Genomic DNA, 14,372 nt, shown 5'->3' with positions numbered 1-14,372 from the left:
CTGGAGGAGGCACATATGCATAGATCCTCCTCCTATATAATTGGATGAATGTGCAGTCAGATTCTCCTTGCATGACCCATCCCTGCAACTAAGACCTGGTATCTCACAATCCACTCCTGGCTGGATCCCCTTCACATGCTCTCTGATTTGCTTTCTGTAAGTTTCCGTAGGTGCCCTTTGCCACAAGGGGATGGGGGTGGGGGCAAATTATAATAACAATGATAAATGCTAATAACATGTATCCTAGAGGAGTGTTCAATATCTCTCCTCCCCTGCCAACACTGGATCAGAGACCCAAAGGATATCCTGAGGTAATGATGTCAGGTCTCTTAGACATCATGTGCCTGACTTGGTCCCTTATTCTACAGTATTATTGGATCCTAGCCTACCTTGTTGGTAAGGGCATAGAAATCCTGTCTATCCAGGAGGGATTGTCCAGGTTATGGGTCACTGGATGACCCCCTTTTCAGCAAGGATATCTGCTTGGGGCCATTAGGAATAAAAGAAAATTTAGTGGGACATAATTCTTAGTTGCAATCCTTTGTGGGTATACAATAGCCATGAAACATTAAGAAACAGAACTCTGTACAGTCTACAAATACAGTGAAACAGAAGGTCAAAACAATACAATAATGAATATCAACCATAACAAGTCTTTTTTTTACATTTGTATAGCCTATCCCCCATGTCCACAAATTCCATTTCAGATCTCAGATATCTGTATGGTTGTTTGATCTTCAAAACATGTTCTTTTGGACATCCTAGGATAAGTCTCCTCTCTAGTAAATTTGTTTCTTTGTTTCCAAGTTACTTGTATTTATTTCTCAAATATTCCTGCTAAAATATTTTCTAGAACAGATCTCAATACTATTCAATAGAACAGTTTTTTAAAAATTTTACTTTTTTCAATAATTAGTCGAGGTGGTAGAAAAATCTAAAAGCTTGTGGTTCTGATCTTATTAATAATAGATCAGCTAAAATTCAGAATTTTAGGTTTTTATATGTCCATTAGAATAATTTACATTTAATATACAGGGATGTTAGGGTTAAAAATCTCTGGAGACTGCATATTAATTTATAATTATTTATTAGAAAGTGAAAGCAGGTTGGATAGAGTATAGTTACAAATCCATGTGGCTGGTCACCTAGCTAATCTGAGTTCCCCCAGTGCCTTCCTTAACTCCTGCTGCTTCTAAGTCAAGAGACTGCAAACTTCCTTCATCCATCACTTATAACCCTGGTGATGTCACCTTTTCTGGGGCTCCCTGCTTGGACAGACTTAACCTCAGATTGCGTCAGAAGCCAATCTTCCTAATGCCAGGAGTCACGGGGGACAAGAGACAAGGTTTAAAACCTCCCGGCCTGGGAGAAGTTTTAAGGAAGGAAAATAGAAACAGGATAGAAGTTTTGAATCCCGAGAAGGGTGTGAAAGAGCCGGCCTTAGAGATGTAAATAAACGAGTCAGTAATCAATTATTAATATTCGGGAGCCACAACCTGCTCCGACCACTGGACGTTACTATCCAGGCTATTCCCATCCAATGATCCCAATTTAACACTGCACTGGTCAGAGGATAATGCTAGCTCAGTAGGAAAGGAGATTAGAAACTAAAGGAGTTAGATAACACTAGGTATTAGCATTGGAAAAGAGAGAGAGACAGGAAGGCCTGACTGAAGGGCCAGGCCTCAGGGAAAAAGATAGAGAGGAGAGAGAAAGGGGAGAAGTTGCTCCTTTGCAAACCTGTCGACATCCTCCAAGTGGCTGAGCTGGCTGTGTCCCGTTCCTTTTATTCTCTTTTGATATACAAATGAGCTCAATACATATTGATAAGTTACATGATGCCTCAATACATATGGATGAGTTACCTAGTGTATTGCCATTGGATAATTGCAAATTATGACAAGGTGAAGGTGGGGTTATTATCCTCAGGTGAGTGAGACAGGAGGAAGCAAGGTTTCTTTCCCTAACTTCAGCCAAGCTGGGAATAGAGCCCATTGCCATGCGCAGGATAGCCATGTGCTCACTCACAATCCTTGTCTCTCCATAATACCTATGGGCTGGTCTGCTACAAGGTTCTTCCAGGAAGCCAGGGAGTCAGGAGGCCGAGACTGAGGCAGAAATGGATTTTTGAAACTTTCCTTTGTAAAAGGAAAAGGATTCAAATTTTTATTAAATTCACACAATGATTATCTAACCTTTTATTATTAGATAATTACTTATTATCTAAGCTTTTTTCAAAAGTTTTCATTTCAAATTCCTTTAGGAAGATCAAGTGTTATTAGGGGTCTAATCCTACAAATAAGAAGGAGCAATGGCACTTTTTGGCAAATTTCTCCATCCCCAGGTTCAGTGATTACACTTAAAGAGACTAATTGTCTCCATTTAAAACAAAAACTTGGGGTGGGGTGCAGATACACTTAAGTAATTTCCAATTATACAGAGAACAGTATATACCAAATGGGTTGCCTATAGTAAAATTTGTTCAGTTAGTCACATTCAAATGGACTTAATCTCATATATAACCACGAACTAATAGGCAGTTGGCAAGTCCAAATACTAATTTACTTTAGTTGTTTAGGACATGGAATGACTACACATTCAGATTGAAGGTAGCTTAAATATTTGCATTGGTTCATATCTTCTATTAACTACTTGCTCTTATAGAAATTTGCCATAAAAAGAAAAAGCAGGGACAGGTTTATAACATTATCAAAACTGGTCCCTTCATGTATAAGTCTTTAAAGGCATTGATTCATATATCAGCATCCTTAACTCTGTTTAAGTTTAGGTGAGAGTCACAGTTGACAATCAATCATGGAGTAACCATCTCATAGCCAGACTCAGGAATAATCAGCTGGTAACATTCCTATTCTAAGAGGAAATAACAAAATGGGGATACTGAGTTACAGAGATCCTACCCTCAGATGTGTTTTAACCTTTTCAGATAAAGACTTCTACCTATGACAGTTCCAGATCACATTCCTTCTGAGTACCTTGTGGCTTCCTTACTGACTTCATGATCGATGATCTATCAGACTGCTATATCTGAATTCATAATTAGAAACAATATCAGTTACAGTCCCAAGAGCTTTCACCTTGTTTAAGAGTTAAATTAAGGAGTTTGACAAAGTGAGGAGAGCAGTTTTAATTAAAAAAACAAAAACAACTTTGTTTAATTTAGAAAGAAGTTCAGATGGATAGAAAAGAAAAAAAAATTATTAATCTTATACCCTATAAATCTACCTATACTGTCTCACTAATAAATAATTCCTAATAACTACCTAAAATTTCTTAATACTATCTCTGTTTTCTCAGGACAGGTTCTTCTGCCTGGTATACCAGGCCTAATCTACTCTACTATATCCATAAAATATTCACTAACTCTATCTGTAAACTATTAATTAACTCCCTAAAACAATGGACAGCCAGCTGTCAACAACCGTCAGTAACCCCTTGCCTGAGAGCCAGACCTCCTCCTCTAGAGATCCTAGAGACAAAAGTCCCCCTTCCTTCAGCAGCTACTTCCTTTATCTCCTCACTGACCAATCTTCCTGCCAGAAAGCAGCTCCTACTTTCTCTTCTCAGCTCTTTTTGGTGTCCTGCTCTCTTTGGTAGCAGAATCTTCAGCTCTGGGCCACTGCTCACCGAACCAGTTCTCAGTTCTCTGATCCACTGAGAAACCCTGCTCTCTCTCCTCATAAGCTAGAAAGAGGGAGAGACTAAGAAAATCCCTTTAACAACCTCCACTGGCAAGTCTCACCAACCACAGTTTAGGGCTGAATATAGTTAAACTCATCACTTAGTTCTCTTCCCTTCTTAATCATAAACTCATCTTGGCATAAAAATCAATGATTAAAAATCATTCCTGTATTAATAAGAAGACTGACTACATTCTCCATAATCCAGTCTCATTGTTTAGAAATCCCATAAACCAAATAAGCTTTTTTCACAAGCAAGTGACCTTGCTTATTACACAGATTGAAAATTTACAGATAATGAAGAATCTGTAGGGTTTTTTCCTTTTAACTCTTCTACACAGTAATTACCAATTTTTTCTTTCTTTTCTCTTTTTCTAATATTTTTACATTTCTTTCTGAATCTCATCCCTTGATAATAGACCCAACTGATAGGATTTTCCCCATACTATTATAATTCATCTATCTGGGAATTCTTAGGAGGGTTTGGACTTGCCTTTCATTGTACTTTAATTTAAAAGTTTCTCTTTTTGTTATGGGGAAATGAGACAGTTCTTAAATTCCAATTAAACTAATAAAAAAAACGGGTAGGAGACTAATACTCTTTACAACAAGTTAGACTCAATGTCTAAGTTCCATTCAAAACTCTAGTACCTTTTTGGTTGTTATCCAATTCATACACCTTTTCCCTTTCTGCAAGCCAGGAAAAAGTTGATAACTACTTCAAGGCAGTTTGAAGTTACCCCCCCCCCTTTTTTTTTAACTTTCAGTAGCACTATCCCAAACCTGTCTCTAATTAATGATGGCTTCACTGTGTAGTTATTTAACCATGAAACCAAGAGGCAGAAAAATGCTCTTAGCTGCTTTAAAACAGATTAATAATAGTTCAAATTTATTAGCATTAAACATTCAAACCTTCTGTTTACAGTTGTTAATGCAAATAAATTATAGCTTTCTTTAACTTTCTAAAAAGATGGTCACAATTCAGAATTAAGATTTGTCATCTTTAAAACAATTTGAATCTATCAACTCAAAATTACTAACCTTTAACATATAACCTTATTATTTTAAAACAAGCACAATTTAGAAATGTCTGGTGGAGAAATTAAAATTTGTCCCTTTGCCATGTATTTAGTTTCCAATTATTTTAATATTTGTCTTTGGTTTCAGTCAATGTGGCTAGCACTGATAACAGGAGAGAGAGAAAATACAAATTTACATATAAATATAAATTTTAAAAAAGTTTTATTATTCACAATTTCCTCTTCAGACTGAGGGTAGAGGCACAAGGTAAGGTAAAGCTTGAAGGCATCTGTTACTATGAATTGATACAGATAGTACAAAAACAGACTGGTAACAAAAACACTAGATTAGAGTATCCCTCTTATTTTCTAAAAGGGGGAAAATGTAAGCCCCTGGGTTTCTATTGCCCTATTTTTAGTGGGCAATGAGTCCTCAGGGCCATTAACTTTACCTTGGTTTAAGCAGACATTCTATATTTTTAAATCTATTTCTAAAACACTCCTGCTGGGTATCCAAAATTTCCCCAAGTGAACATCATATGTAGTTCCAATTGCTTAATTGAACAAACTTCTCTCCTAGGTGAGGAGACAAAAACACTTCTTAAGAGTTTAAATACATAACGGCCATGAAGTTTATAGTAAACTTTCTGAAAAAATACCAGAGAAATTTCTACTTTACTTAGAGTTAAAGGAATATCAACTCAAAACTCACTATATCAAACCTCCAATTTTATGAAAATAATTTAAAAGACAGTTTAGAGATTTACAATTTCACATATAAGTTCTTTTTAATTCTTTATTTTGCCCTCACTCTCTTGTTTTCCAAATATCAGCATTCAAAAATTTGAGGGAGAGAGAAAAAAGTTCTAAGAACAGATCACTTGTGCACATAGACAGACCAAACCACAGATTTAAACAGGTCTGTTTTAAAACTAGAAAGTCCTACTTGCCTGATCTTTTAGAAAAAGTTTCACTGGCTTTTTCCTCAGGCTAAAATAAACTTAAACATAGAACTGCAGTTTTTCTGATTTTTTTTTCAGAGCTAATAAAAAAAAAATTCCATTCAGGAACTTAATTTACATTAAGAGCCAGCTATGTTTAAACAATTACATCTTGATAAAAAATTCTCTCTTTTCATGACCATAACTCCCAATAAGGGAGTTATTCTGTTATCCATTATTAAAACTAAAAAGGATCCTTATAGAAATAACAAAAAGTTTTCTTATCTACTGTTACCTTCTAAATGACAATCTTTTGAGAATGGCTATATATGCCTTATTTTGCTTTCACTCTCCAATAAGGCTATTGGATATCCCTCAAGGAAGTTAGAAGAGGCCACCCCACTATGCAGCTGCTCTTTCCCCCTCCTTGCTCAATTTGGGATTCCCCATCTGGGCTAAAAGCAGCTCCAACCCTGCTAGAGTTTTCAATGTGTCCCTGTACTCATGTGGTGGCCAAAGAGGTCAAGAAGCAAGGCAATGCCATGCTCCATTGAAATCCCACACTAGCAAGAAAAGAAGAGGACCCTTTTTTATGTTAATAAACAAAGCATACAACCAACAAGGGATCTTGGTAGTCATGGAGAAAAGGTGATAAGTTGTACAAGAAGGATATTATTATTGACTATACAAAGAAAAAGGGGCTGGCACTGCTGCGAGGCTAATCATGCCCTCTTTAATAATTAAGGAATGTTAATTGTTTTACAGGACCCATCTATATCTTATAGTCCTTGATAGAGGAACACAACTATTAGATTTGCTGGCTTTTTGGGAGAGATTAAAACCTTGCCTAATTACACAAAGACAAGTAAGGATAGAAGACACAGTAACAGGTGTTTAACTTGTAGGGCTTAAGGAAGAGATATCCAGGAAATATCCCTGGGAATACTAGCAGAGAGATAACAACTTTTATTTTAAAATAACTTTAAGCTAAGGTGCTAAAAGACTGTCTGCCCTTTGATCCAGCTATTGCACTGCTGGGTTTGTACCCCAAAGAGATCATAAGGATAAAGACATGTACAAGAATATTCATAGCCGCGCTCTTTGTGGTGGCAAAAAATTGGAAAATGAGGGGATGCCCTTCGACTGGGGAATGGCTGAACAAAGTGTGGTATATGTTGTGATGGAATACTATTGTGCTCAAAGGAATAATAAAGTGGAGGAATTCCATGTGAACTGGAACAACCTCCAGGAATTGATGCAGAGTGAAAGGAGCAGAATCAGGAGAACATTGTAAGAGACTGATACACTGTGGAAAAATAGAATGAAATTGACTTCTCCATTAGTGGTAATGCAATGATCTTGAACAATTCAGAGGGATTTACAAGAAAGAATACTATTTACATTCAGAGGAAAAACTGTGGGAGTAGAAACACCAAAGAAAAACAACTGCTTGATTACATGGGTCGAGAGGATATGATTGGGGATATAGATTCTAAATGATCATCCCAGTACAAACACCAACAACATGGAAATGGGTTCTGATCACGGACACATGTAATACCCAGTGGAATTGTGCATCGGCTATGGGAAGGATGGGTGGAGGGGAAGGAGGGAAAGAATATGATTCTTGTAACCAAAGAATAATGTTCTAAATTGACAAAATAAAATTTAAATTAAAAAAAATAACTTTAAGCTAACTCAGAGGGAAAGCTAAATTCCTGAGTTCAACTCAAGGACACAGAAAGGTGATTTTAGGTAGACACAGAGTAGAACCAATACATTAGAACTCTACAAAGTAGAAATTAGGGGTAATATTAATTTTTATTTTTTCAGAGTTCTAGGTCTTTGATCAAGTTTTACAGTATAGGCAATATTTTACAACCATCATCTCTTACTTCTTTGAGAAAGGGAGGAGTTTATATTTTTTCATCTTTTCACCAGGGCCAAGTTTGGTCATTATAATTAACCAGTGTTCAGATTTTTGTTGTTTTTCTTTTTATTTACATTAGTATGGTCATATTGTTTGCCTAGTTTGCTTACTTTGTTCTGCTTCTGTATATTTTCCATTGCTTCAGTGAATCTTTTATACTATTTGTACTACCATTTAGTACCACAACTGATAGGCCATGGAATTTTTTCTTTAGAATTACTAAAGATAATCTATCTTTAGATATTAGTTTTTTGATTAAAGAGGTTTTGACTCAAAGTATTATCTCTTTATACTCAGTGAGAAGCCTAGAAATCAATTCTCAAATACTCTTTGAAGATTTCTTAGAGCTTTTTGAATAGTAACTAAATAAGAATAGAGCTTTCTGCTTTCATATTGTTTAGTAGATGAAATACACCAATATGCCCCAAATATCTACCATCACAGAGCACTCTCATTTTTGTTATTCCTTAAATCATAGGGTGCTTTTTTGAACTGAAAGTCCTCTAGGTGTGATGAGAGACATTATAAGAAAGAACACAAATATAGGGAGTCTGTTGTAGAAAGTTTTGAGGTGAAATCCCAATCTTGGGACAGGTTACCCATCGCAAGAATTCAAGACTTGTAAAGGATACTTTTAGCATTGTGACCATAAGTGTAAACTATAAGAGCTGCCAGATCTGGATTGTCTAAGGGAGTGTCCAAGAGATTATCTCAAGGGCTTTTCTGCCATGGACACTAGTGTTTCACAACTGTGTAATGATTCTCCTGAAGTTGGTCAATCTGGAAGCAAAGTGGCAGGGTTAAGAGTTGTTCAGCATTTCAAGGTAATGTTTTCACTATTTAACAAGATTATTTCACACTTTGTAATTCGCTGATCCGAGAATGCCTGTGTTCTATGCCTTAGCAACAATGCTTCTACCTCATGTGGGAACATAATTGTTAATGGGCACCCCAATACTAGATCAACAGGTTTTGTCACTAGTAAGGCTGTAGCAGCTACTCCTCTAAAAATGGTGGTGTTCCTGATGCTACTGGGTCCAGTTGGGCAGAATAATAAGCAATTGGGAGCTGAGAAGGCCCCAAAGTCTGAGTTAAAACACCTGAAGATACCCCTCTTCGCTCATGTACATACAAAGTAAATGGCTTGTTGTAATCTAGGATGCTTAGAGCAGGGGCAGACCAGGATAGCCTGTTTTAGATCTGATAGAGCTGACAAGTGTTCTGGCTCTAATTTGAGGGGTTCAGGGACCGAATCCCTTGTTAGTGCCATAAGGGGTTTAGTAATTTCCCCATAGCAAGGAATCCATTGTCTAAAAAACCCTGTTGCTCCTAAAATTGCTCTCAACTGTTTCTTAGTAGTAGGAGCTCTTAAATTTTGAATATTCTCAATTCGTTTGGGAGAAATAGAGTGGACACCCGCAGTCAGGATGAACCCCAAATATTCTACTTTAGGGAGATACCACTGAACTTTACCCTTCGAGATCTTATGTCCTCTTTTGTGTAGTTCCAAAAGAAGGTGTTCACTATCTTCCTGACATGCTTCTGCATCTGTTGAAGCCAAGAGTAGATCATCTATGTATTTGATTAATTTGTTATTTTTAAATGTTATATTATCTGTGTCTTGGCTCAAAATTTGTGCCTCGGGCTTTCCATGTAACCCTGTGGCAGATTCCATGTGATCCCTCAGATGAAAGCAAAAATATGCCTGGAGTTCTCATGTATGGGTATGGAAAAGAAGGCTGAGCACAAGTCTATCACTGTAAAGTATGTAGCTGTGCAAGGAATAGAAGAAATAATCGTATATATGTTGGAAACTATGGAGTGTCTCTTTATAATGTGCTTGTTCACAGCCCTCACATCCTGTACGAATCTATAGAGGTGCTTACCATCAGGCCCCATTTTGGTTTTTTAACGGGCAGGATGAGCATGTTGTATTCAGATTTACAAGGGATTATTATTCCCTGATCAATTAATGAGTTTATTACTGGGATAATATCCTCAATTGCCTCTTTTGAGAGGGGATACTGAGGAATTTAGTTTTTATCTGCACAGGAACAGTTGAACAGTAAGCCTACATTGGAAGAAGATGTGGCCCAAAGAGACTCCGGTATATCTTCAGGTATTACAAAGGTGGGATGCTCTTTCCCCTCCTGACTCTCTGAGAGAATTACAGTGAGTAAATTTAAGAATCTTCAGGTATTTCCAATGATAAGGAACCATCTGGGGAGCAAGTTATTGTGGCTCTGAGTTTGCATAGAAGGTCCCTCCCCAGCAAATTTAAAGGGGAGTCAGGTATCAAAAGGATCATCAAAAGGAAGGTGTGTTGTACCTCTAGGGGTCCTATAGACACCATTCTAGGGGAAAGTTTTTTAACCCTTTGGGGTATTCCTGACACTCCCATTACATTCTCTGAGCCAATAGAATAACAATGTAAATCAGGTGTACTCTTGGAGTACCTGGAAGCTCAAGTGTCTAAAAGACAATCATAATAGGTGTTACCCACCTTTAAGGTAACATGGGGTTCATTAGTATAGGGGGGCAGTGGATAGGGACAATGGATAGTAGGACATCAGGGTCTGGAAAATCAAAGGTTGTATCCTCTGATTCCTGTGCCCCAGCCCCTCCCCTGACACCTTCATAGTATTTGGAAAGTTCCTTGGGCACCCCCCTGAAGAGCACCCCCCTGAGGGGCATTAGCACCCCGAGTATTTTTTGGACAAGCACCACTTAAGTTATTTTGTTGTGGAGTCATTTGGTTTGAGTTATCATTTTCCTAATATCTGTTCCTATAGTTATTCCTAAAGTTGTGGTTTCCATTATCATTATATGTTTTATAATTATTTTCCTAGCGGGTTTCACAAAACATGTGGGGAGCAGGGCTAGGCCAAAACTCTCTTTAGGTTCCCTTCACTCCTAATTAAGAGTAATCTAGGCAGTTGTTCCCTGAGGGAAAGGGGATTTGTAGCTAAACAGCTTTCCTAGTCCTGCCCCTTTGGATTTAAAAAAAAAAAAGAAAGAAAAACAGCTGTATTCTATCTAATTTAAGGAGAGGGGGGAAAAATCCAAATTTACTTACCTCTACAGCTGATCAAAATAAGCTATTAAAAGCTGAACTTAGGGATAGTCACAGTAGAGAAAAGATTTAGGAAGTTAAGGAGATTGAGGGTATTCCATCACAACCAATGTGGTCAGCCAAAACTGTAAAGGATAATTTTAGCATTGTGACCTAAATATATTAATTATTTGGTCACCATGGATATACCAAATATAAAAAAATATACTCAAGTCAGCTGGAAATTTATGGTGATTTAATTAATATAATGGAAAGAAATTAAGAAGAAGGAAGGAGGAAAGGGTGTTGGATTTCTCCTGCCTGGCTTGTGCCAGGAGGAAGAACAGAGGCTCTAGGAAGGTAAGGTTTTGGAGAGTAAAGGAGGAAGGAATCAGCTTGAACTCCAAGAGGTCTCAGCCAAGATGCCTGAGCCTGAATCAGCTAAAGGGCAAACTCACTACCAAAACTCAGACAAATAGCTGCCACCACACCAAGATGTCGGAACGCTTAGCACACTGCCAGCCAGAGCCACTTCTCTGGGGAAAGAGGGCAAAGAGAGGAAGCGACGTGCCCTATATAGATGGTTTTACGTCACTTTCCTGTGTCTCATCTGCACCAATGATAGCTTATCTTGACTTAGGACAGCCCAGGGGTCCATCAGCTGTTTCAACAAATGTCTGTTGAAGGCCATCTTCTTAGATACTTAATCCCTGAGTATGGGTGCAGACATTCCTGACCTTGTTAAACTAAGTAGGGTGGAGCAATGTAGAGTTCCCAGGACCTGATTTTGTTAGACCAAGTATCTCCATTGTTACAAATCAGGAAATAGCTAAGTCAAATCTTCTAGAGTGTGGTCTGAGTAGAGTGGAGTAGTTTTAAAATTCACAGACTCCAAAACTTAAGTAAAAAAAAAAAAGAGAAAGTTACTAATTTGGAAATCATGTTGGAAGACTGGGAGACAGTGTGCAGGTGGAACACTGCAGCCTCAAGGAGATGGGATCTGGGGATTCCATGCCCCTTTCACAGCAAGGGTTACAGGATAAGAAAAGGGTGATGGAGTGAATCAGCAATGAGGTAATTCATTGAGGTTGGGGGTATAAGGGATGATCTGTAGAATTCAAATGATGATTATATTAGATACCATCTGATGCTTGTCAGAGTGGAAGGAGAAGTGCATATCTATAATAGTTGAAGATCTAGCAGAAAGTCCGAAGTGAGGGTGGATGCGCCTTTCAGGAAACAGAAAGGAATTTCTTATGTCTCCTTTGACCTAAAACATTTCTGGAATTTGGGGTGTCCAGAGGGAAACCTGTACCCCTATATCAAATCGATTTAGACTGGGCACATGTGAAAAAGGTTCACATTAGAGAATGAATGGTTTATCACAGATGAAAGGATACATACTCCCTATAGAAGGCAAAGCTAGGACAAATGTGGGGAGGAGCAATTCACATCTCCATCACTGTAGTGCTTGTCAGTGTCTTGTGGTGATGGCATTGTTCCACTCTTGCTAGGTCAGCTCTCCTCTGAGCATACAGTCTCTCCTGAAAGTATATTTTCTGCCCAGATGCTATGTCTTTGCTGAATATTTCTCCATTAGACTTAGGGTTATGGATGGCTACTGGCAGTTACTGATCTATGGCTACTGTGGTTGTAAAGCTTCTTTCTGCTTCCAGCTTTTGGATTCAGCTCCTCTCCTTAATTGGAGGGCTAATGAGAAGAAAGGGCTCATTCTTTTCCTTGAAAGTCTTTCTTTTTTTCTTTTTTTTTTAAAAGCTGGAGGAGACAACAAAAAACTCCAAACCTTTCCCCACTTTTGTTTATTCTAAGCTTAGAGAACAAGTTCTTTTCCAGGCATTGGTTAGAACAGGCTTTCATCTGCAGATTTTTTGTTCTAAGTACCCAGCTCTTCTGCTTAGCAGTGCAGGGTCATACCCAACTAAATAATGCCTCCAGGGTTTGTTCCAATTCTTGAACTCTGTTTCCTGCGGATCAGGGTTAGAGTATCTCTATTATAGACCTTGCTCTAGGTTAAGGTGAGCATTCAGGTAGACTATACCAGTGATGGCGAACCTTTTAGAGATGAAGTGCTGGGCCTGCTTATGTACTCCCATTGTGCTACTGAGCAGAGGGATGGGGGATGTGAAAAAATGTCATCATGATGAGGTGGAGGGGGGGGGGAACAGCTCTGCCCCAGGTCTCTGCCTTTCTAGTAACAAACTCTAGGGAAGAGGGTGTCGGTACATGTCCAGAGAGAGCCACCCATGCCATAGGTTCGCCATCACTGGACTATATCAAATCAGCCTATATTCTAGTAGCTGCCCTCCCACCAAAATGCTGGGGCTCTGGAGTTCTTTCAGTTTCTCATTTGCAAAACTTATTCCTGCCTTTGTAACCAGCAAAACCCTTTTGAGGTCCTTTCTCCTCCAGCCCAGGCATAGAATTTCCATTTTGATTCAAACTGGGTGTGTGATCTTGAGTAAATCACTTGTTATCTCTAGGCCTCAGTTTTTTTCCTTGTTAAAATTAAGGTAATAAAGTTTAGTAACATAGGCTTTCAGAGCTGGAAAAGACCTTGAAGAGAAAGTGAAGCAATGGATAGAGTGCTGGAGTCAGGAAGACCAGCTTTAGACATTTTCTTGCTTGTGTGAATCTAGGCAATTCACTTGGCCTGTCTGCCTCAGTTTCCTCATCTGAAAAATGGAGATAATAGCACCTACCTCCAAGGGTTGTGAGGTGCAAATGAGATAATTTGTAAAGCCTGTGGCATATAGTAGGCACAATAGTTGTAAAATGTTCTACTCAGTGCCTGGCACAAAGTAGACACTATAAATTTTAGCTATTATCAATTGTGAGGAAAATATTTTACATGAGTTATATTGAGGCAAATTATCAGCAATACGATATTATGAACCTGTGGCCCTTTTCTTGTCCATCTGGGTTCAGTTGTCCGCCCAGTAGGGTGCCGAGGCTGTTCACTCCTCTGTTTTTGCAGGAGGGGAACTCAAAGCCAAGTCCTGGGGTACTGAAGCATGAGTCAGAAAAAAGTTCCTTTTCTCCTACTGGGGACAGCTTTTCCATGCTCCGAAGGATTGTCCAGAAGGTCTGGTCCTTCCAGAGACTAGTTGAAAAGCAGGAGGTCCTTTTAGCTCCAAAAACTGGCCTTAGGCGCACAGCAACCTCCTCCCACTTCAACACACAGAGGAGCCAATTTCATTTTTTTTTTCTTGCCAAGGCCGTCCTCGATTCCCTACCCAGTAACCACTGACTTAAAAGAACTCTAAAATATGATTGGATAATATTACCTGGATACAGCCAATCCTGGGACCAGTCTTGTTAAAAAAAAAATTACGCTCCGGGCTGGCTAGAGTGCGGTGTCCTGTGGGTGGGGATTCTATTTAGCTGTCTGTCCCTGGAAGATCGGAGCTACCGCTGAGGAGAGCTTGGGGGGGCCATATAATCGCCCGACCTCCCTCCCCTCCTCCCCTTCTACACACCTAGTTGCGGTCTAGAGCTCGGAGCTGGTGAGTAGAGGCCATTAAGGTTAAAGCTTCAATAATTCTCTGCTCGGCTCCCCCTACCTCTCCCGCCCCAACCCCCCCACCCCCCCAATCCGGAAGGGCCAGATGCAAGCATCAGTGCGGGGGTTGGGGAGGGAGGTAAGGAGGTGGGCAGCCTGTATTACGTATTAGATTCCTCATGATGGGGGGTTAAAGCTTTGGCAGCAATCAG

At 39.0% G+C, this 14,372-nt stretch overlaps 1 protein-coding gene across 5 annotated transcripts in view; it reads left to right on the top strand.

Moving 5' to 3' along the window:
- TRIM26 (tripartite motif containing 26) overlaps nt 1-14,372 on the top strand; it is a 101,023-nt gene that overhangs the window by 45,777 nt on the left and 40,874 nt on the right. For 3 of the 5 annotated variants that reach the window (XM_016430936.2, XM_056817816.1, XM_056817817.1), the window contains exon 1: nt 13,997-14,164. The exons of the other annotated variants lie outside the window; for them this stretch is intronic. The gene's annotated coding sequence lies outside the window, so the exon portion shown is untranslated. Of the gene's footprint in view, nt 1-13,996; nt 14,165-14,372 lie in introns of those variants that run through there. 5 annotated transcript variants of the gene reach the window in all.

Source organism: Monodelphis domestica, chromosome 2 (assembly GCF_027887165.1).
Source record: "Monodelphis domestica isolate mMonDom1 chromosome 2, mMonDom1.pri, whole genome shotgun sequence".
Taxonomy (NCBI): Eukaryota; Metazoa; Chordata; class Mammalia; order Didelphimorphia; family Didelphidae; genus Monodelphis; species Monodelphis domestica.
Note: the sequence above shows the minus strand (reverse complement) of the source record. Positions and strands in the feature narration are given on the sequence as shown.